Below are 19,940 nucleotides of genomic sequence, written 5' to 3'. Positions count from 1 at the left end.
GGAGCGTCTGCTGTTCCCCCGACAGGGACGTCCTCGGGCAGAGGACCTTAGAAGGAGGAGGCGGAGTGGCCCCCGGGTCATTTTGTCGGGGGCATTGGCGAGTGCCTGTGGAAGCCCTCTTGTTTCCCCCGCGCAGGCACCGGCCTCGGGAGCGGCCCGCCGAGGCTCGGACCCGCGAGCGTGTGTTCTTCCTCCTCCATGGCGTCTGTCCCCGAGGCTGGTGCTGAAATGCGCTGCGCTCCTAGCGCGCACACCCAGCAGTGTTGGGGAAGCTTTGGTTTAATTTTTTAATAGCTTCGAAAATAAAGGGTAGGAAACCGAGATATGATCGGGAAAGAATCCTTAATTTAGACGCATCTGCTGCTTTTCGTGTATTTTAAGAGAAGGTGTTAGGAAACCCCAAAATGTTAAACTTTGATCGAGTGGTAACATGCATCTTGGTCACCGGGTCTGATACCCTCTTGGCCAGCTCCCACAGCTGCAGGGTTCTCTTCGTTTTCCGTCGCTTCCCAAATCTGTAAAAGGTTGGCACAGAGCTGGCAGCTTCCGCCAGAGCCAAGCCTGAAGGCTCCTGGGTGGCTCCTGTTCCCGTTGTAACACGCCAGTCCTGTTTGCTCAAGAGCAAGGTGTGATGGTTCCCACAGTGGCACTGGAAGATTCAGCGACAAATGCCTCACAGCTGCAGAGAGGGCCCCTGGGCGCTGTGGCTGGTTTTTTCATTCCTGCTGCAAGAACACCTTTTCCTGATGTGTGCCTGCAGCAGGGAAAGGGGACCTGCCACCATCAGCTCTGACCCTGTTCCCTGCTAGAAGGTTGCGGTGCAAGCAGCTGGGTGATAAAGACTTTTCAGTCCTAAGAATCAAGAGAAGGCACCTGTAAGCTGTGGGCTCTTTTTGTGAGGTTGGCTTAGTTCTCAGTCATGGTAAGAGATGGCCATGCACTGGACAGACAGGAGGGGTTGATGTAAACCAAGGTCTGTTTCAGTGCTATCCTGGTCAGTGAGTGCACTGGTGGTGGGGCTATTTGGCTCAAATACTGGCAGGGGGCTTCCCGTTTGCCCCTCCACCATCCTCTGCTCCAGTCCTTATTCTCCTTAAAATCGCCCAGAGGAAGGCTGTGGAAGATGTGTGGCTGGGAAACAGCATAGCAGACCCATCTACCAAGCAGCCCTGTGATTGGCCAGGCAGCTGCTTTTCACACGTCTATGCCATCCTGTGAAGGAACCAGAAAAGAGCTTTCCCATAGTCAACGTACAGGTTTACAAGTTAAAAGGGACAGTCCCTGAAGCCCCAAATCTCAGTGCATCCTTCAAAGTGGTGGAACAGCAGGTGGGAATAGGGACTTAGGTCCCTGGGGAAGCACATGCCCATGACTGACTCAGGAGGACAGGACTCTTGGGACTGATGAGTGACTGTGTACCACCCACCACACAATTGGCACCTGGGCAGGAGGCCACAAAATAACCTAGAGAGTTCCAAGGTCTACACCAACAATCTAGGTTTTATTTATTGCCACGTTTCACATCACTGTTTTCTTAGTCTGAAGAGTGAAGAATGCCTGATAACATGTATCAGAAGAGTGTCCTTTTCTTCGTGGAATTTTGTAACATTGTCTTTCAAAATGTTACCTGCTTTTTGCTTTCAGAACACCTTTATGAGCTGATTTCCCTTTTTAATTTGGCATTTGTATTCAAGAAAAACTCAGGCACAGTAACTTTTATTATTCCTGCACAAAGGTTATTTGTTCAGTATTTTAACTTCATAAATACTATAAAAATTTGCCATCAGCAGTGGCTAGAATGGGATATTTTAACTGAGTTAGAAACAAAATGGGTATCAGAAAAGGTGAAGGAGGAGGTGAAGCACAGGACACTGCCCCTTGAAGGGTTCAAGTAGCTAATTAGAACCATAAAGAATAAGCCAGGGACCTTAAATAGCTGACCAGAGTGCATGCACAAGTGACATTCCCACTTAGGGAAGGAAATGGAGGCAGGGACTTACTGCAGAGAAAATGGCACCAGAGAGTTCCGTGCACTAAGGCAGGGAGAGCCTCCTGGGTCTCTAGCTGCCAGGAGCCTCAGCTGGGTCAGAGGCCGGCTAGAGTGCCAGTGGGTCTCCTGCAGGTAGGAAGCGGTGTCGAAGCCAGGGCACTCAGCATGAATGGGCGCCGGGTGCCCAGAAGTGAGAACACACAAGTACCGGTGGAGAAGCTGTTCATCCCACGCCTGCAGGCAGATCCACGAAGGCCCAAGCTAGGCGAGCAGGCAGAGTGGGAGCCAGGTTAGCTGGCAGCAGGAGGAAGAAGGGCCTGTCGTTGCCTTGGGCTGGGTGTACCTGACAGGTGATCTCACTTGATTCTCACGTGGTACCTGCAAGGTTTCAGTTTTGCAAAACAGCAACAGTGACTTGAGGTGTCCTCTCTGTGCAAGAATGTTGGCAGGGTATCTGGTGGGCCACAGGGGTTTTGATCAACAAAGGAAAGCATGATGTAAAATGACGAGTGAAAGTGATTGAGACCGAGGGCGAGGGCGAGGTGACTGAGTGGGTAGAGATCCGCCAGGCAGGGGACCTGGGCTCCTCTCCACAGGTGAGGATTTGTCCCTCTGGATCCTTAAGTTTCTCAGGTCTTTTCTCTTTTGAGAGACTCGGTTGGCTGTCTGTAGTGGGACAGGTATTTCTGGGGCTGTGCAAGGTCCCCTGGAGATGGAAGAAATGCCCTAAGTACCTCTGGACCCGAGGGCTGTACCCTGTCCAGCACGTTTGTGAAGTGCTGACCGGCAGCCGCGGCCTGCGAGCTGGCCCTGGCTTCAGGGCCACCCGTCTCCTCGTCCTGTGGCTCCTCCTGCTGAAGGCACTCCTGTCTGATTCGAAGCTGTGGTCTTGTCTTCCACCCCTCCCCGTGGTCATCAGGGGAAATTCTTATTCAAGCTCCTCTACAGCTACATCAAAAGGGGCTAACTGTGGGGAAACACCGGTGTCCCCCACAACGCTGCTACCCAGGTCAACCCCGTTTACTTCTGGTGTTGAATATGTGATATTGAGAAGTTTCTTCCCAAACCCTGCCAGGTGTGGAGGTCCAAGTAGGAGAATCAGCCTTCTAAGATGGGCAGGGAATAGCGTGGGGGGACTCAGAGCGGCCCAGCAGCTGAGGGAGTACCTCCGGCTGGCCCACCGCTGAACAGGTCTTCCCAAGCTGCCCTGGTAGAAAGCCCAGCAGCGCAGCATGCCTGGGCTTTGGGGTCAGGAAGTTCAGGGAAGAGAGCAGGAAGGCCCATGGGAGCCAAGAGATGGAGGCTGTTGAATGACATGGGAAGAGCCTTCTATGAGACTGGGAATCCAGAGTCGTCAGAAGTGGGACCAGCCTTGCCCTCCAGCTGTGTCTGTGTGGTCAGGGAGGCTGTGGGGGTAGTATCCCCAGGAGGCTCTGGCCCGGCTCTGTCAGCCCTCTATCTGATCAGAAGTGAAGGGCCAAGTGATCATTGGTGCCTGGGGACCCCAGGGTCTCCAGTTTGGGCTGAGGGATAACGTGATCTGGTTTCCTGAACGGAGTTGGGCAGGTGGAGAAGAGGTAGATGGCTGGCCAGGCAAGGACGTGACTTCCGGGGGGTCGCAGGTCTGTTGCTGAGCAGAGGTCTGGCTGCAGAATGGAGTCAGGGGGACCAGGTGAAGCTGCGCGGTGCACAGGACTGCCCAGGGAGCCCCAAGGCCTGGCAAACCACGTAGGAGCCCCACATGCCAAAGGACTGATGTGAAGTCTGGAGAGACCAAAACCCTCTGTGAGATGCATGCCCCTTCTGAGACAGGTGCTCTCGGGGTGGCTGCCCTCAGCAGGGGCCCCTGGGCGCTGTCCGCAGCTGCTCATCCCATCAGCCTCCGTGAGGCAGCCGCAATCTGCCGGCGCCACTTTCCTGGATGACTCATTCTGCTTGTGGTCAAGCAGAGGCAGCTCGGCCTCTCCGTCCTGATTCCTTGGTCCTGTTGCTGCTGGATTTGGTCTGATGCCAGGGCCACCAGCCTCTCACTCTGTGTCCACACAGGAAGTTCATTTGTTAGCCTGTGGAGCGTGTGCGTGTTTCATGGAGGAAGGGTTTTCAGTTTCTGTTTCACTCAAACCTCCTCATCACCTTTTTCCCACCCACACATTCTGGGGACCCCAAGGAGAATGGCTAAGCCCTGCTTCCAAGTAACCATGGCAACTCGCCTGGGCCACCTGCCGAGCGGCCCAGGACCCAGGCCTGAGCTCGGCCTCCCTGGGCCTCATCCTGCCTGGTTCTCGTGGAGGGGCCTCCGTGGGCAGCGATGATGGCTCTGGGCTGGCTGTACTCTCTAAGCCCAAGGGTGCAGCAGTGGACAAAGGCAGGCCAGGGGTGGGGGCGCACAGTCCCACCCTCGGGTTTACCTTCAGTGAGGACTCACCAGTAAGGAGTCAGGAGAGCAGACGTAACTTACCCAGCGAGCGTCTCGGGACCTCTGCGTGTGTGTGAGGAAGGTGAGGTGCCAGGGACAGGCCTGGTGCAGGTGAACGGGGGCTGTGGCAGGACCTGTGATGGAGCCTGGGCGACCCCCCTAGCCAGCCAGGGAAATGCAATGTGATGCTCCCGCAGGCAGCCGTGTGTCCCCGGGCCCACCCTAATGAGGAGGCCGCCTTAGTCCAGAGGAGCATTGGGCAGTGTGACAGGCTGGAGAAAGAGACAGAGGTTCTTGGAGCAACACAGCAAAATGGGAGATAGATCTTTCTGGCTCTGCAGTGGCCCTCTTGGCAGCTGATAGTGCGCTGGAAGCCCCACCAGCCCACACCATGGCTGAGAGGCCCAGTGACTCCTGACCAGCTGGAAACCAAGTGGAGGCAAACGGGAGAGAGGCCAGGTCGGCAGGAGAGTTTGACCTGCCCTTGAGCCTCCAGAGGGTGTCCTGGATCCAAGCGGCTCAGGCCTGAAGCCTGGAGGGCTGCGTGGCATAAGAGGCACCTCCACTCCATCCTGCCAGGCTCTGCTGGGGCGCGGGATGCAGCGGGGTGAGAGCCGTCCCACGCGTTCCCCTGGCTGGTGCACCTGAGCTGGTGGAGGGTCCGGTCACTCGTTGGTGTTTGCTCACCAGGCTTTACCGCCTGCCTGTGCAATCCCGCTGGTCCTAAGCCTGGTTCTAAGCTCTGGGCAGTGTTTTAAAACACAGCTTCCGGGCCTCCCCGCGGGCTTTCTGGCTCACGGGTCTGGGCTAGTGCCAAGGACCCCCTTTGAGTTTTACAGCCACCAGGGTTGGGAAGCACTGAAGCAGAAGAGTTCCGTGGACCCTGCTCCCTGGCCTCTGACTGCCACCGTCCTGCCCTCACGCAGCGGTGGGCAATGATGGCCAGCGAGCACAGGGCAGCTGCCGCCCTGCAGGAGCCAGGTCTCCATCAAAGCACGGCTCTGCCTTCCCTGCTTGGCGGAGAGAGCCTCCTCTTCAGGCCCCTGGCTGTCCTGTCCTCTTGAGCCCTCTCCCCAGTCAGGTGCCCAGGGACAGGCCCCCCACCTTCCTCTGCTGTCCTTCTGGTGCCTCCGGGGTCCTCCCTTCCCTAGAAGGAAAGCTGTCCTGGACTAAACCCAAGACTTCTGTGTCCACGACCTGTTCCCAAGGAGCCTCGGGCCCGTGGTGGAGGAAGAAAACACCGTTTGTTCCTCCCTGTCCTCCTCGTTCCCCTTGAGAGGACTGTGTGTCTGGCTGACCTCGGGGACCAGGGACCAGGAACAAGGGGAGAAGGCCTCAGAGTGCTCCCTGTCCGTAGCCAGCTGATCAGTGAAACCAGAGCCCTCAGAGTCCCCAGGGTGGAGGAGAGAGGAGCCTCGGGCCTGTCACCAGGGTGCCTCCTGGCAGTGTGGTGACACCGGATGCCCAACCACTAACTGGCCGGTGAAGGGAGGGTAAGTCACCCCCATCCTCCCGCCTTCAGCTTCCTCTGCGTTTGCGAGACCTCTGAACCCAGGTGGCTCCAGGAACCCCGTGAGGGGACCCCAGACTGCTGGTCAGCAGGTGCACATAGCCTGGGGTTGATTAGGAAACGGATTCCAGCCTGTTACTGAACCAGCTGTTTATCACTTTCATCACTGTTCGCCGGTGTTAAAGGGAGGCTCCATTTTTAAAAATCAGTTTTAGGAGGGACACAACTTCTGTTCAGAACCTCGTGTCCCAAGACCCCTGGAAGCAGGTCCGCAGGGTCTTCCACCTCTGGTTCTGTCTTGCCAAGTTTTCGCCACTGTCCTGCCACGTCAGAGCCAGGGGCCTCCCAGCTCTCCTTCCCCGAGGCCGGGAGCACCTCCAAGGAGGCTCTTCTCAGTGGGGGGCAGGTGGTGCTGAGGCCGCCAACCCTCCCCGGAGGAGTGGGGATGCTGGGTGACCACCGGGATCAGCCTCACGGCGCTGCCCACCCAAGCCCTCCCCTGGCCCCGGCCTCAGTCTGTCTGCCTCTCAGGTTTGAGGCTGGGCTTTCTCTCATGCCCTGCGGGACCCTGTGGGCCCTCTGCTGACTTTGAGTGGCCTTGTCCTGTTAAACTTCCATCCCAGGTGCCCCTTCGCTGGCATAGTTGACCATGGTCTCAGAGGAGGAGTAGCCCCTGGCAGGCTACCTGGCTCCTGTGCCCACTGCTGGTCAGGAGGTGTCTGTCACTCAGGCACTGTGCACGAGTACAGAGGTGGGATCCAGCCGTCTGTGGCTTTGGCTGCTGGGAGGAGGTAGGATCATCCCGGCCTCCAGCCCTGCCTGCCGTTCGCCACTGCCACCACTACTCAGGGACAAGACACTGTCAACAGCTGCGTTGCAGGATCTGCAGCACACTCTCAACACAGGGAAGAAAATCTTGTGAGGCTTCACATCTTTCCTGGAAAACATCCAGATTATTTTCAGGCTTACTTAATGTGTTCCTTTTTTTCCCCACTGTTGGTAAAATAGTCCCTTCCCTGCGTGACATACTTGAGCAACGCAGATGAGTCTACTTGCAAGGCATGAGTAATCACCTCCGCCAGCTCTCTGTAACCTGAGCATCACGTGATCCCTGGTGTCAGCGGGTGACACCCTTCCACATCGGGGCTCCCCGACTCTTTGAAAGCAGTTGTCTTTGAGTAGTCAGTTTGTCTTGCCAATTCTTTGAATCCAGAGTGAAAGTGACATTACTGGCTTCCTTTCAGGATCAAGCCATTAAGTTGCTACCTAATCTCAAAAAAGGCAGGTGACAACATCTAGTAGCCCCCGAACTTGCCAGCTTGTGTCCCCATGGCTAAGAAGGGACCACAGGATGTGAGCAGAGAGCAAGTCCTGGATGGGGTGATGGCAGCTCAGCCTGCTGAGGGTGTGAGGAGGAGCCTGCCAGGCACGCTGTGGTTGTGGGGAGGGGAATTCCCTAGTTAAGTTTGGCTCATGGCTTCCGATTGGTTGAGCTTAAGTTTCCTCCTGCTATTGACAGGGACCTGGGTTTGCTTAGGCACCCGAGGTGCAGGAGCTGGCTTTGGCCTGCCAGGTCATCTCTAACACTGTGACATCTTTTGTGCCCCTCTTCCCTAGCACATGTCCCTTGAGGTGCTTGTGGGTCACTCTGAGCTGAGCACACTCTCACCCCTCTGGTGATGGCTGTGGTGGGCTGGGCCATCACAGGGCCCTGTTAGGACAGAAGACCCCACTCCACCACCCTCCAGCTGCCATCCCAGGCTGTGCTGACTGACACTCTGCAACAGGTGCTGTCATTACTAACACCTGGCTTTAGCTGCTGGGTCCGGGAGCGGGCATCTGAGTGCTGAATAGCAGGCGGGCTGTTGGGCTGGGTCATTCAGAGCAGAGCCTGGGCTGCCGTTCCCAACAGCGAAGGTTTCGAGCTCGTGCATCCTGGACGTGTGTCTGATGGCAGGTGGCACGGATGATTTCAGGACCTTCCTGAACAGTCTCACGAGGGAATTCTTAAGAGTCTTGAATAAAGGTCACCAGCCTCCTTCATGAGTGTGCCTCTGGTTTTGGGGAGGCCAAAATACACGGTGGAGCACCATTGGCAGCGGCGGATAATCTCAGAGCACCTGGGGGCACGCAGGTGTGAAGGCAAATGTTTCCAACTAGGAAAGACTACTCTGCATTAGAGACATTGCAAATGCTCGAAAGGAAGAACGGCCAGGCGCACAGTTAGCGGGGTGCCCAGGGAACCCCAGTGTTTCATTCTGTTTCATCAGCTGGGAGGTGGATAAATCAGTGTGTCGGTGTTTCTCTAAAGTGTACTGTGTCCCCGACATTCCATAAGAAGAGGAAGGTTGGAAATTACCTAATTTGCTTGCTCAGGGGAATATGGGAAAAATAACAGTCAAGATGCTGGATCACAGGGAAGTTTGTGAAAGCAGGGTGCACACAGCTGGGCTGCTGTCCTGTGCAGAGGAGACCCTGATTCCCAGGAGTCGTCTTCTGACTCACAGCTGCCCAGACAGCAGATCACAGCTCTGCCAGGAGCCCTCGGAAAAGCGCCCAGTGACCAGTGGCCAGGCAGGTCCACCCAGGGAAGAGGACATGTGGAAGGGCCAGGTCCTACTGCAGCTGTCAACTGCCGGGTCCTAGTTAAGAAAGCTTTGTGTCTGATCCCAGCAGCAGAGACCAGCCGCAGCCTGCAGTGGAGGGGGTTCCTCTCAAGGTCACAGGGAAGTTCACAGGCCCGGCATGGGCTGGAAGAGCCCTGAGTGAAGGCCGGCTCAGGATTCTGGAGATGGGACCAGAGACCACGGGGCAAGGTCTCCATCACCTCTGAACCCAGCCCCCAGGGCCAGCAAACGCCACCACCTCGGACATCATCTCACTGCCCCGTATGCACAGGCCTTTCAAGGAGCACACTGGGGAGAGGGTCACACTGGTGGTCATGTGGCCACGCTCTGTGGGGAGGCTCCACTAAGCCGCTGGCCTGGCCAGTCTTGGGGTTTATTCCAGCTTATGATTCCATGGGCGTTTTAATAGTTAGCTTATTTAACATTCCTACACACGGGAGTCAGTTCAGTATCCGTTCAGTATTACCTCCTTGGATTCCAAGGACTTTGCAGATGGGGTTGCTACTACCTACTACTTCTACTCTAGTTAGAAAACAACCTAAAATTCTTTCAACAAGTGTTGCTTTTTGAAGGAATCATAATATTAAGGCTACTATGAATATTTCTTCATAGAATAAAGTCAGAATATAAACAAAAATGATTAACTGAAATAACTTAAAACTCAGAGGTAATTTTAACTTTGTATTTTCCCATAGAGTTTGAATAGTTTTATAATGAGCACTTATTTAGGGGAAAAAAGCTGAGTCCATTTGGAAATAAGCATCCCCCGCCCCACTTTGTGTTAGTCTATTTGTGCTCCTATAACAAAGTACCTGAGCCTTGGGTAATTTATAAACAATGGAAAGTTATTTCTCATGGTTCTGGAGCCTGGGAAGTCCAGAGTCAAGTGTCTGGCAAGTTCAGTGTCTGGTGAAGACCTGAACTTGTTCCCCTTAAATGGTGCCATCTAGACGTCCTCACCCGGCAGGAGTCATAGCTGCATCCTCTCGCGCCTCCAGGGGACAGGCCCAGTTACTCCTCTCGGCCCTTCGTGGGTCACTGATCCCCTGGGGGAGGTGACGTCCTCAGGACTCACCAGTTTCCCAGGCCTCACTCCTCACACCACCACTTTGCAACTTGAATTTTGGGGGAGACACACATTTAAACCTTAGCACCTGCAGAAGAACCACTGGGACCCGGAACACTCAGGCTAGCACTGTGTGAACCTCTGGGTCGAGGCCACCGTCATGCCTGCCCCACGTATGGCTTTGCAGAGAAGGGAGTCCAGGCTGGATTCTTCCGTTCCCTTCAATTCATCAAGCACCTGTTGAATGGAAAGGCTCTGGGGGCACAAAGGTGAACCTGACAAGCCCCCCCTTCTAAGAAGAGCCATCTAGAAAGGAGGAAGAGATGCAGCTGTTTGCCTAGCAGGTGACAAGGTCAAATGTGGTGGGGACACTAAAAAGCCCAGACGTGTCCTAGAAACCAAGGGGAGTGGGCGGGTCCAGGGCCCGCGTCCAGGTGCAGGGCTCAAGAAAGCTTTGGGGGTGGCAGCCCCGGGACCCCACGAAGGTGAACGGGGAGGCTCTTACCCTGAGTGAAGAAGGGGAGCAGAAGCCGAAGGTGAGGCGCTGTCCCTGGGGGCAGACCCTGGGGGCAGGCCCAGGCAGCGACTCCCACTGGGCTGGACTGTCGTGGTTAATAGCGTGTGGGAAAGTTCATTACCGGTTTTTAAAAGCCTCTGCAATTGGTATTTGGCGTTGTAGAAGAATTATCCCAGCCATCACATTTTAACCACTTATAAGTTTTTTTGAAACAACGATGTCCCTCGTGACTCTCTACGGCCTCTCAGGCCTCTGCCTTTGCCTCAGGGAAACCTGTCAGCCTCCCCTGCTTACTAACTGAATCCCTGCGTGCAGAGTCAGCTGGTGTCTGACTTCACTTCCAAAGAGAGCGGCCCTGATTTTGTCCAGAGAGGAGTCGTGCGTCCGTCCCCAGGCCCTGCAGGGCTCAGGCAGGTCCCTACAGAGGGTGCTGCCGTGGTCGAGGACTGGGGACACGTGTCCAAGGAGATGAGCCAAGTAAGAGGCGGCTGGTAATGACCACTAGCGAGGTACAGGGCTGGGTGGTCGCGGAGGTTGGGCGTCCTTGACCTGGGAGTTGTGCGGAGCCCCAGAACCAAAGGCAGCCCAGGGCTCTGATGCCAAAGCCGAGGGGTTGGCCAGCAGCCAGGGGCGGCCCAGAGGCGAAGCTGCACCAGCTGTGAGGAGGCTGTCCTCGAAAGGGACCGTGGTCCCGCGTCTGCCATCAAGCCAGCAGACTGAGCGCACACTCAGGCGCAGGGAGAAGATGACACTGGATTTTCCTACCTCTAACGAGGCATGCGTCCACCTGACTGGCAGCCTGGGGTTGCCTCTGGTCCCTAGAACGTAAACGGGACCAGGTGTTGAAGGTGGCCTGTCATCCTTGAGGCATCTGTCCACTGGGTGACCCATGGGACACCATTGGCTGATACGGGCTTTGGAGGCTGGTGGCTGCTGGTGGTTGTGGGCCCCGCATGAGGACACAGAACCCTCCCCAAGACTGCCCGTTGCCTGCTGCCTGGGGCACCAGGTGGCCCTTGTCCTGGGATCTCATCAGAGCCCCACCCGTTCCTGACAGGGCTTTGTCGTCCCCAGCCACCCTGGTCCTGGGGCGTCTCACTGCTCTGTCCAAGGCATGTTCCCCTCTGGACCCCGAGTTCTTCCCTGTCTTAGGCTTTTGGAAACAACTTCCAGAAGACTCTTGGGTGGTGTCTGTTTCTGACCCACCTTGCCCAGCCCCTCCTCGGATGGGGAATTTGGGTTGGACTCAAAATACCATTTAGACTCATGTGTCTGCAGATAAGGCACTGGTTGTGGTTGTTTATAAGACATCACTAGCTCAAGGCGCTAGCGTCGTGGCAGGTTTGCCGTCCTGGGAGGAGGCGGTCGTGAGGTCCGGATCACGGGTGAAGTATGTGTACGCTCCATTGCTGGGTGCCGCCTGCCCCTGTGGTGTAGGGACCGCCACTTCCTGAGGCCACTGTGCCGGGCGGTTTCCTAGATCCTTCACTCCCGTCTCATCTAGCCTTCACAGCCACGCTGTGTTGGGGGTGCAGCTATACCTGTCCGACAGGTGTAAAACCTCAGCTTTTGGGAAGATGAAGCGACTTCTCCAGAGTCACACTGCACGGTGCCAAAACTTTCCTTGGGGTCAGCCCGTGTCCATGGTGCCTCGTCTTGTTGACAGTCTTGGCTCTGGGTTCTAAATTGCTTCTCTTTATGAAAATACTGTCTGCAGCAACGGCCAGGGGAAGTCCTGTCCAGGTGGTACGTTTGCTCATAGACCTTGTGCTCTGGCCAGGCAGCGGGGATCGTGGGCAACAGACGGCTCAAGGGAGCAGGGAGGAGGTGGGCACACGGGAAGGACGAGAATTAGGTGAGAATTGCAAGAGGCTGCCAATCACGCAGCGTCAGGCCTGCACAGCTCTGGGACGGGTTGCCTCTGAGTTCTGAGCTCAGTGGGCCTCACAGCCTCCACTCCGTCCAGACTCCACCATGAGCTCTGAAAAGGCTGGGAAGATCAAAGAGTGAGAAGACAAGTCACAGACAGGGGGAAAATATCTGTAGGACATGTATGACATGTAAGACCCTGAATAGGCAAGGAACTCTTAAAACTCAGCAGTAAGAAAACAAACAGCCCTGTTATAAAACAAGCAGACGTTCTGAACCAGCAGCCGACTAAAGAAGAGCAGCAGATGGCACATCAGCGTGCAAGGATGTGCCACATCATGTGTCGTTAGGGAAATGCAGATGAGAACGGTAACGAGGTAGCGCTGTGCACCTACTACAGTGACCCAGATCCAGAACGCAGGGAACACCAGGATAGGAGAAGCAGGAGCTCTTGTTATCGCTGGCTGGAATGCAAAACAGAGCCACCACTTTGGAAGACGGCTTGGCAGGATCTCACAGAACTACACACCCTTTACCATGTGATCTAGCAAGTGCAAGCCTTGGTATTTCCCCAACTGAGTTGAGAAATTACTTCCACAAAAATCCTGCACATGTATGTGCGTGACAGCCTTATTCATAATTGCCAAAATGTGGAAGCAACTGAGATGTCCTTCAGTAAGCGGGTAGATCAATAAAATGTGCATCCAGACAATGGAACATTAGTGAGCACTAAAAACAAGGGTACTACCGGATGCACTGGCAGATGCCTGGAATCCCAGCAACTCAGGAGGCTGAGGTAGGAGGATTGCAAGTTTGAGGCCAGCCTCAGCAATTTAGTAAAACCCTGTCTTAAAAAGGTCCGGGGACATAGTTCACTGGTAAAGTGCCAGTGGGTTTAGTTCCCCCACACCAAATAAACAAAACAGAAAACAAGATAATCCAGGGCGCTATCAAGCCACAAAGACACATAGGAACCTCAACTGCATGTGACCAAGTGAAAGAAGCCAGTCTGAAAAGGCTGCAGCCCAGCACGTGACATTCTGGAAAGGGTCGAACTGTGGACATGGTAAAAAGATAAGTAAGTGCCAGGGACTGAGGGGGAGAATGGAGGGATGGGTGGAGTGCCGGAACTCGGACAGGGGCGGCACCGTGCGGCACTGTAAGGGCCCCCACCCGCTTACACACCGCGCAGACCCAGAGGATGGGCAGCGCCGGGTTGAGTCCCAGCGTCAGCCGGGGACTCTGGGACTGAGGCTGTGTAGACGCTGGCCCACTGGCCCACATACACCACCCTCGTTCCGGAGGCCGGGCGGGGAGGCTGTGTGTCTGTCGGGGCAGGTAGTGTGTGGGACTCACTGTGCTCTCTGCTCAGTTTTTCTGTGACTCTAAACTGCCCTTAAAAAATAAAGTCTTTGAAGGGTCAGGAAGGTAGGTAGCAAGCGAAGGTTGGGGAGACGAGGAGAAAGCAGTGCCCCGGGGCACTGAGGGAGCCGGGAAGGGCTGCGCTGGTGGCTCTGTGAAGGCCACAGGGTCTGCCTGCGATGGCGGCATGAACTGCACACGTCAGCTGTGAACTTCACCAGTAAAAGTTCTGCTTTAAACGTTCACAGGGTTTGTTTTGGGGGCGGGGTAACGGGATTGAGCCCCGAGGGGCTCTACCCCTGCCAGGTCTCCGTCTCCAGGCTTTTCTTTCTTTTGGTACCAGGGATTGAACCCAGGGTGCTTGACCCCTGAGCCACACCCCAGCCCTGTGTACGTTTTGTTTCGAGACAGGGTCTCACTGAGTTGCTTAGGGCCTTGCTGCGTTGCGGAGGCTAGCTTTGAACTTGTGATCCTCGAAGTTTGATCCCTCTTCAAGGCCCCGGAGTGCCTTTGCCACCTGAGGGCCTCGCATGCTCTGGCCACCCCTCCCTTCAGCCTGGCAGCACCTGCCTCAGCCAGACCCTCCCAGGCTGCGGACGGCCTCCACGGCCTCCTTTGGGGTGAGCTGCTGCCCAGGCTGGAGTCTCCACAGGGGCTGAGGCTCCAGGCTGTCCCCTGGTTCTTCAGGAGCTGTTTGAAAACAACACTCCTGACCAAGACACATACCCAGGTGGCAAAGGAACCTGGACAGGAAGCAGTGGCGGAGCCAGAGAGGACGGAGGACCCTCCTTGGTCCGTCCCAGTGCGGCCCTGAGAAGCCTGACGTGAGCGTGCGCAGCGGGAAGTCACACGCACGCCACCGCACGCCAAGCACAGCCCTCGCGCTTTGGAACAGAGTCATTGGGGTTTTTGAGAAAGATTGATTCTCTAGAAATGTGAAAATTGATGGTTTGCCCTAAAAACGTTTATGGAAAATTCGTTCTTGCTGGATAATGCTCGGAGCTGGAATTTGACAGCCTTTGTCCTTTCAATTACAATGACATGGAAGACTCAAAACTATCATTTCTCTCTGTCAGTCACTTCCCCGTCTGTAAAAATAGCTTTTCTGTTGAGACAGTGTCATGTGGGATGGAACTTGACATGATCTGGCGTTGCAGACTGCCTTTCAGGGACGGCAGAAGCGACGGCCTTCGGGTGTGCTTGTTCCGGCTGTCCTCTGGCGGAGGCCCAGGGGACCCTCCAGCTCCTTCCTTCCGCCTTTAAAAACTGTGGCGTCCTTGCAGTTTGGAGATTGCCATTTTCAGATGTCCGTTCTGCCTCTTTAGTGTAGATTCAGGTATTTAAGAGATAATCATTCCACTCCTCCCTCAGCCCTTTGCAAGCCAGGAATACAGTGACGATCCGGGAAGGTGGGGGCCTTCTCCCTGCCCAGCCGCTGCTGGGTAGGGAGACAGACTGATGGACAGCGCGGTGAGGGCGTCTCGTGGCTGATGGGCTGAACTCACAGGGTGGGAGCAGCCAGGGAGGACCTGGAGGCCAGTTCAGCCCACCACGTTGTGAGAACTGAATTGGCACCAGGCAGGAAAGGAAGGACATTCTTGGCGGAGGGGATGGTGCACAGAAAGACCCGGATGGAGCTGTCCCCCTGCAGCCTGCCCCTCCTGCTGATTGCGGCCATCACTGGAAAAACATGAAACAACCCGAGGACTCCAAAAAAGTACACGAAGCACGTGGATTGTGGAAGAGAAGCAGCCTGGAGGAGTGGCCCGAGTGGAGAAGAGCTTCTTTCTGTCCTCTTCCTGCTGGTGCTGAGGGTGGGCCTGAGCAGAACTGCAGGGTAGACGGAAACCCCGGTGCTGCTCAGGGGACCTGGGAAGGGAGTGCGCTGGTCTTTCTCCCTTCCCTCCTCTCTCTCGTAACTTTGCCCCAAGGGCAGCCTCCAGTCACAGAACTGCACAGTGGTGGCAGCGCTACTGGCTACTCTCCAAGAGAAACCCCGTCTTTCGCGCAAAGGACACCAGGAAAGGGGCTCCCGCAAACTGGAGAGTGCAGAGAAATCCCTGAGGAGAGAGAGTGGGAGAAGCGGGTCATCTGATTTTTTGTATGAGCCCACAAAAGCCCCAGCCTCACCCAGAGAGATGCACCTGCACTGGCCGGATCTAAAGCAGCTTAGCGCGACTTCGGGAATGGATCCAGGATTCTCATCCGCACGTAAAGCTTTGAGTAGTATGTGCGTGGAATTGTACAGGCTTTAAAAACTTAAGCGAGGTCAGAATGTAACCTCAGCAAATATAAAAACAAGCTCCTAAACACCCCATGTGTCAAAGGGGAAGTCACAAAGGAAATTAGAAATATTTTGAATTGATATCAAAATGTGTGAATTTCAGTGCTTACAGAGACATTTTTACCATTAAATGCTATTTTAGAAAAGAAGAAAGATCTCAAATCAATGACTTCATCTTCTACCTTAAAAAATCAAAAGTGAGACAGAGAGAAAATTAAACTCACAGCAAGCAGAGAGAGGAGCTAATAAAGATAAGAACAGAAGTCAGTGAAATTAAGGACAGAAAAATAATACCAAAAAAAAAAATCAGTGAAACCTACAACAATTTCTTTGACCTGTAGCCAGATTGACCAAGAAAGAGAGAAGACAAGATTATCAATGTCAGGAATGAAAGAGGAACCATCACCACAGAACCTACATGCATAAAAAAAGGAGACTATTTTCAAGAACTTTATGCTCATAAATTCGATAGCTTGAATGAAATGGGCAAACTCCATGTAAGACACAGCAATCAAAGCTCATGCAGGGGCTGGGGTTGTGGCTCAGTGGCACAGCGCCTGCCTGGCATGCGTGAGGCACTGGGTTCGATTCTCAGCACCATGTGATAATGAACAAATAAGGGTATTATGTCCACCTACAACTAAAAAAATTTTTGTAAAAAAAGCTTACACAAGAAGAATTAGAAAAATTGAATAGTCCTAATTCTACTAACAAAAGTGAACTTGTAGGGGTTGGGGAGATACCTCAGTTGGTAGAGTGCTTGCCTTGCAAGCACAAGGCCCTGGGTTCGATCCCCAGCGAGCGCGCGCACACACACACACACACACACACACAAAATAGTGAATTTGTAGGTAAAAAACATTTTACAAAGAAAACTCTAGTCCTAGGTGACTTCACTAGGGAATTTTACCAAACATTTAAGGAAGAAATTAGACTAATTCTAATGCCAAATTTTTCAAATAATTGGAAGATGAAGGGACACATTCCAAATGATTTTCCGAGGTCAGGATTATCCTAATACCAAACCACAACAAAAACATTGTAAGAAAACTGCAGACTAATATTCCTCATGAACATACAAACATACAAGTCCTCAACAAAATACTAATGCTGGTACAGGACAACATCTTACGGTGGTCGGCTGATGTTAGTCCACCTGCTACCTTAGTTGCTCCTTGTCATTCATGAATTTTAGCTGGTTCAACCCAAGCTTGGGGCCCGGACACGGGAGAATCCTGTCCCACCCCAGGAACCAGGTGAGATGTCATATTGCTAGGCCACATTTCTCATGGTGAAGTGTGTCCCATTGGTAAGTTACCTGTGAACTGGGAGTAGCTATGTAGAAGCTCTAAATACCGTAGAAACCACTCTGGATTCCCCGAGTTTGGGCAGTTGCCATCATCTGAGTGTTAAAGCCGACCCTCGGTGCCTGGCATTCAAAGCCTGCAGCATTAGAGGCGATGGTCACAGGGGTTCATCCCTGGCAAGTGGGTTGCGCCTTGTTCAAGAGGCCTGGGGAAGCTGCCCTTTGCACCATATGAGCGCCGAGCAAGGAGCTGGCAGCCTGTGCGCCCAGACAGGGTCCCCTGCTGGAACCCTGCCATGCTGGCCTTCCAGTCTTGGATTTCCCAGCCTCCACAACTGTGAGAAAGACATTTCTGTTGTTTAGAAGCTACCCTGTCTGTGGCTTCTTGTTGCAGCAGCCTGAACGGACTAAGGCAGACTTCTTGTGGTGGCCCCGTGGCCTGTCACTGAGCTGCTGCTCCTGTGGGAAGCACCTCCTACTAGATCTCATCCCTCTCAGCACACCCATCGTGTGGGGCTGGGGAAACTCCTGGCTGGAGCACAAAGGCAGTGAGAATTTCCCGCTGGAGGAACACCTGGTGCTCCCGGGGCCTCCATGCTGGGCCTCCATGCTGGGCCTCCATTTCTAAGACCAACCCCACTTGGTGATGACCTGTCACACCTCTTATGCGGAACTGGGCACAGTGTGCTAGCGTTTTGTCGGGGGACTTCTGTGTGCGTATGTTCATGAGCAATATAGCTTGGCGTGATCCTGCCGTTGTCTCGTGAGCGCCTGCCAGCCTTGGATGTGGAAGGACTGGGCTAAAGGGGTTGCTTTCGTCTTACACCCAGCGAGGGGCCCCCACGCACGTCTGTGGGCGCCTCACATTTTTAACTCCTTTCCACATGGACATGTCAACCCCGTTGACATTTCAGACTGAGACCGAGTGGTTAGAGCCTTGCCCAAGGTTGCCCGGCAAGCTCCTGGTAGATCAGGGCTCTTTCCCTCCTCCCAAAAGTGCTAAGAAAAAGCCACATCCTTCGGGTCTCCGTGAACCTGAAGTTACAAACATCCAGCCAACCAACGCCCACTGACCCCCGGGGGCTGGCACACTCGCCCCCCTGTAGCACCTGACTCGGGCAGAGACTCCTCGGCCAGAATGACACAAAGAGAAAAATCAGAGTTTGGAGGAAATGTAAAACAGGAGGCTGCCCCAACGCCGGAAACGGCCGTGGCAAGAAAGCAAGGAAGTCAAAAATAACAGAGAAGGAAAATCAGAGCCGTGTGAAGTAGCGCCCTCTAGCCGAACCTGGGACCATTTCAGCATCAAAATGACAGTAAGAGTCAAGAATCAGGACCTACCCGGAGCCCCCGGTGGCAGCCGATGAGTGGGGAGGGCTTCAGAGAAACAGTTCAATGTTCCAAGTCTCTTCCCTCAAATTCTATCTGACTGCAAGAGGAAGCGGTACCTCTGCAGGATCCCTGGGCAGACGCCCCTGGATGGACCGTGGGTGCGGGCAGGTGGGCGGCCTCCGCCCTGCGGGCTCAGTGAGAAGCAGAGCCCCCGCCAGGCTCCTGCCAGAGAGCGGCTGGACCAGGAGGAAGCAAGGCCAGCGGAAGGACCTCCACAAAGGCGCGGCCTGGCCTTGGGGAGTGGCAGTGCCGGGTTGTGAGAGCCGAGGAAGCTGGAGAGGCGAGGGTGGGAGAGGGTCCCCTGAAGGTCCCGGGCTGGAAGGCCGCCCGCTGCAGCAGAGTGGGGGTGGGCACGGGCGCTGGACTGTCTCCTCGCCCCGGCGGCTGGCTCCGTGGGAGTTCCACGGTCCTGGGCGAAGCTCGCCCTCTGCCTGGCCGCCCGCCCTCTTGCCCCTCTGCACTGGGACTTCCCGGATCCGTTGGAGTCCTGCCCCGTCACCTACTGTCGCCGCTCTCTTCTGTGTCCTGCTCCTGTGCTCCTGGAGGGCCCCAGTCCCTGCACCTTGCCCAGGACGCTCTTGGAAACCGTCCCGCCGTCTGTTTTCAGATGGCGAGTTCCAGGCGCAGGCTGCACGGAGCAGGGTCCAGAGTGGCTCTTAGGAACAAGCCCATCAGCTTAGGCCCAGCCACCCTGGAGTGGCTCTGTCCAAGGACGAGGCGGACAAGGCCGTTTGTCCCTTTGGAGTCACCTGACCTCGCCCCGTCTCTGCTAAGTGCACGTCGCACGTTGGCTGAGATCAAGTCGTTCCCAGTGTGTAAGAATGATCCGCACGGAGGCCACGGGTGGGGCATCTCTAGGAAACAGACGATCGTCTTTATTTTCTTCGTTGCCATTTCACCTTCTACGCTGGACGTGTGCTTGTACAGTGAGACTGCTTCCACCCGGCAGCAGGACTGGGGCTGGACCTGGGAGTGCGGGCAGAGGAACAGGGCGGGCAGGCGGGCCAGGGCCTTCAGGGGAGGCCCAGGCGGCCTTGATCTGCAGAGGGTCCCAGGCTGCCACGTCCTCTCGGGGTCTCTCCTGGAGGGTGGATCTGAGGGTCCTGAGACTCAGAGGGAAGCTGCTGAGCTTGGGACTGGGCCACCGTGGGAGCAGGACAGTGGGGACCCAGGGACCCAGCAAGGAGACGTTCCCTGCCTCCACACACCTGTCTGGTTGTGCTTCCAGGTGAGCCCCAAAGCCGGAGCCCCGATCAGCCTCCAGCTGACACCTGACTGCTGCCACCACCGCCTGTGTCCCCTGCCCGTGCCTGACACTGTGCCACCTCTCAGCAGGTAAGGCAGTGACCTGTCCTGTCCAGGGTTTTCTAGGGAGCAGGGTGGGGATGATGCCCACAGCAAGCAGCAGACACAGGCCACTGCTAAGCCTGAGCTTGAGGAGGCGTGTTGGCCTCCACTCTTCCAGAATCCCCCAGCGTGGGGCTTGGGAGTCAGACCAGCAGCCCTGGGGACAGAAGCACCATGTCCTGCCCCACCCCAACTCTGTGCTTCCTGAGTTGTGCAGTGCACTCCCTGGGCACCCAGTCTGTACAGTGTGCTCC

At 55.2% G+C, this 19,940-nt stretch overlaps 1 protein-coding gene across 2 annotated transcripts in view; it reads left to right on the top strand.

The window, feature by feature from the left end:
- The window catches only part of Gng4 (G protein subunit gamma 4), a 50,586-nt gene that overhangs the window by 10,406 nt on the left and 20,240 nt on the right, over window positions 1-19,940 (top strand). For both annotated transcript variants that reach the window (XM_047521014.1, XM_047521013.1), the window contains exon 2: window positions 19,568-19,674. The gene's annotated coding sequence lies outside the window, so the exon portion shown is untranslated. The remainder of the gene's footprint in view (window positions 1-19,567; window positions 19,675-19,940) is intronic.

This window comes from Sciurus carolinensis, chromosome 12 (genome assembly GCF_902686445.1).
Source record: "Sciurus carolinensis chromosome 12, mSciCar1.2, whole genome shotgun sequence".
NCBI classification, from domain to species: domain Eukaryota; kingdom Metazoa; phylum Chordata; class Mammalia; order Rodentia; family Sciuridae; genus Sciurus; species Sciurus carolinensis.
Note: the sequence above shows the minus strand (reverse complement) of the source record. Positions and strands in the feature narration are given on the sequence as shown.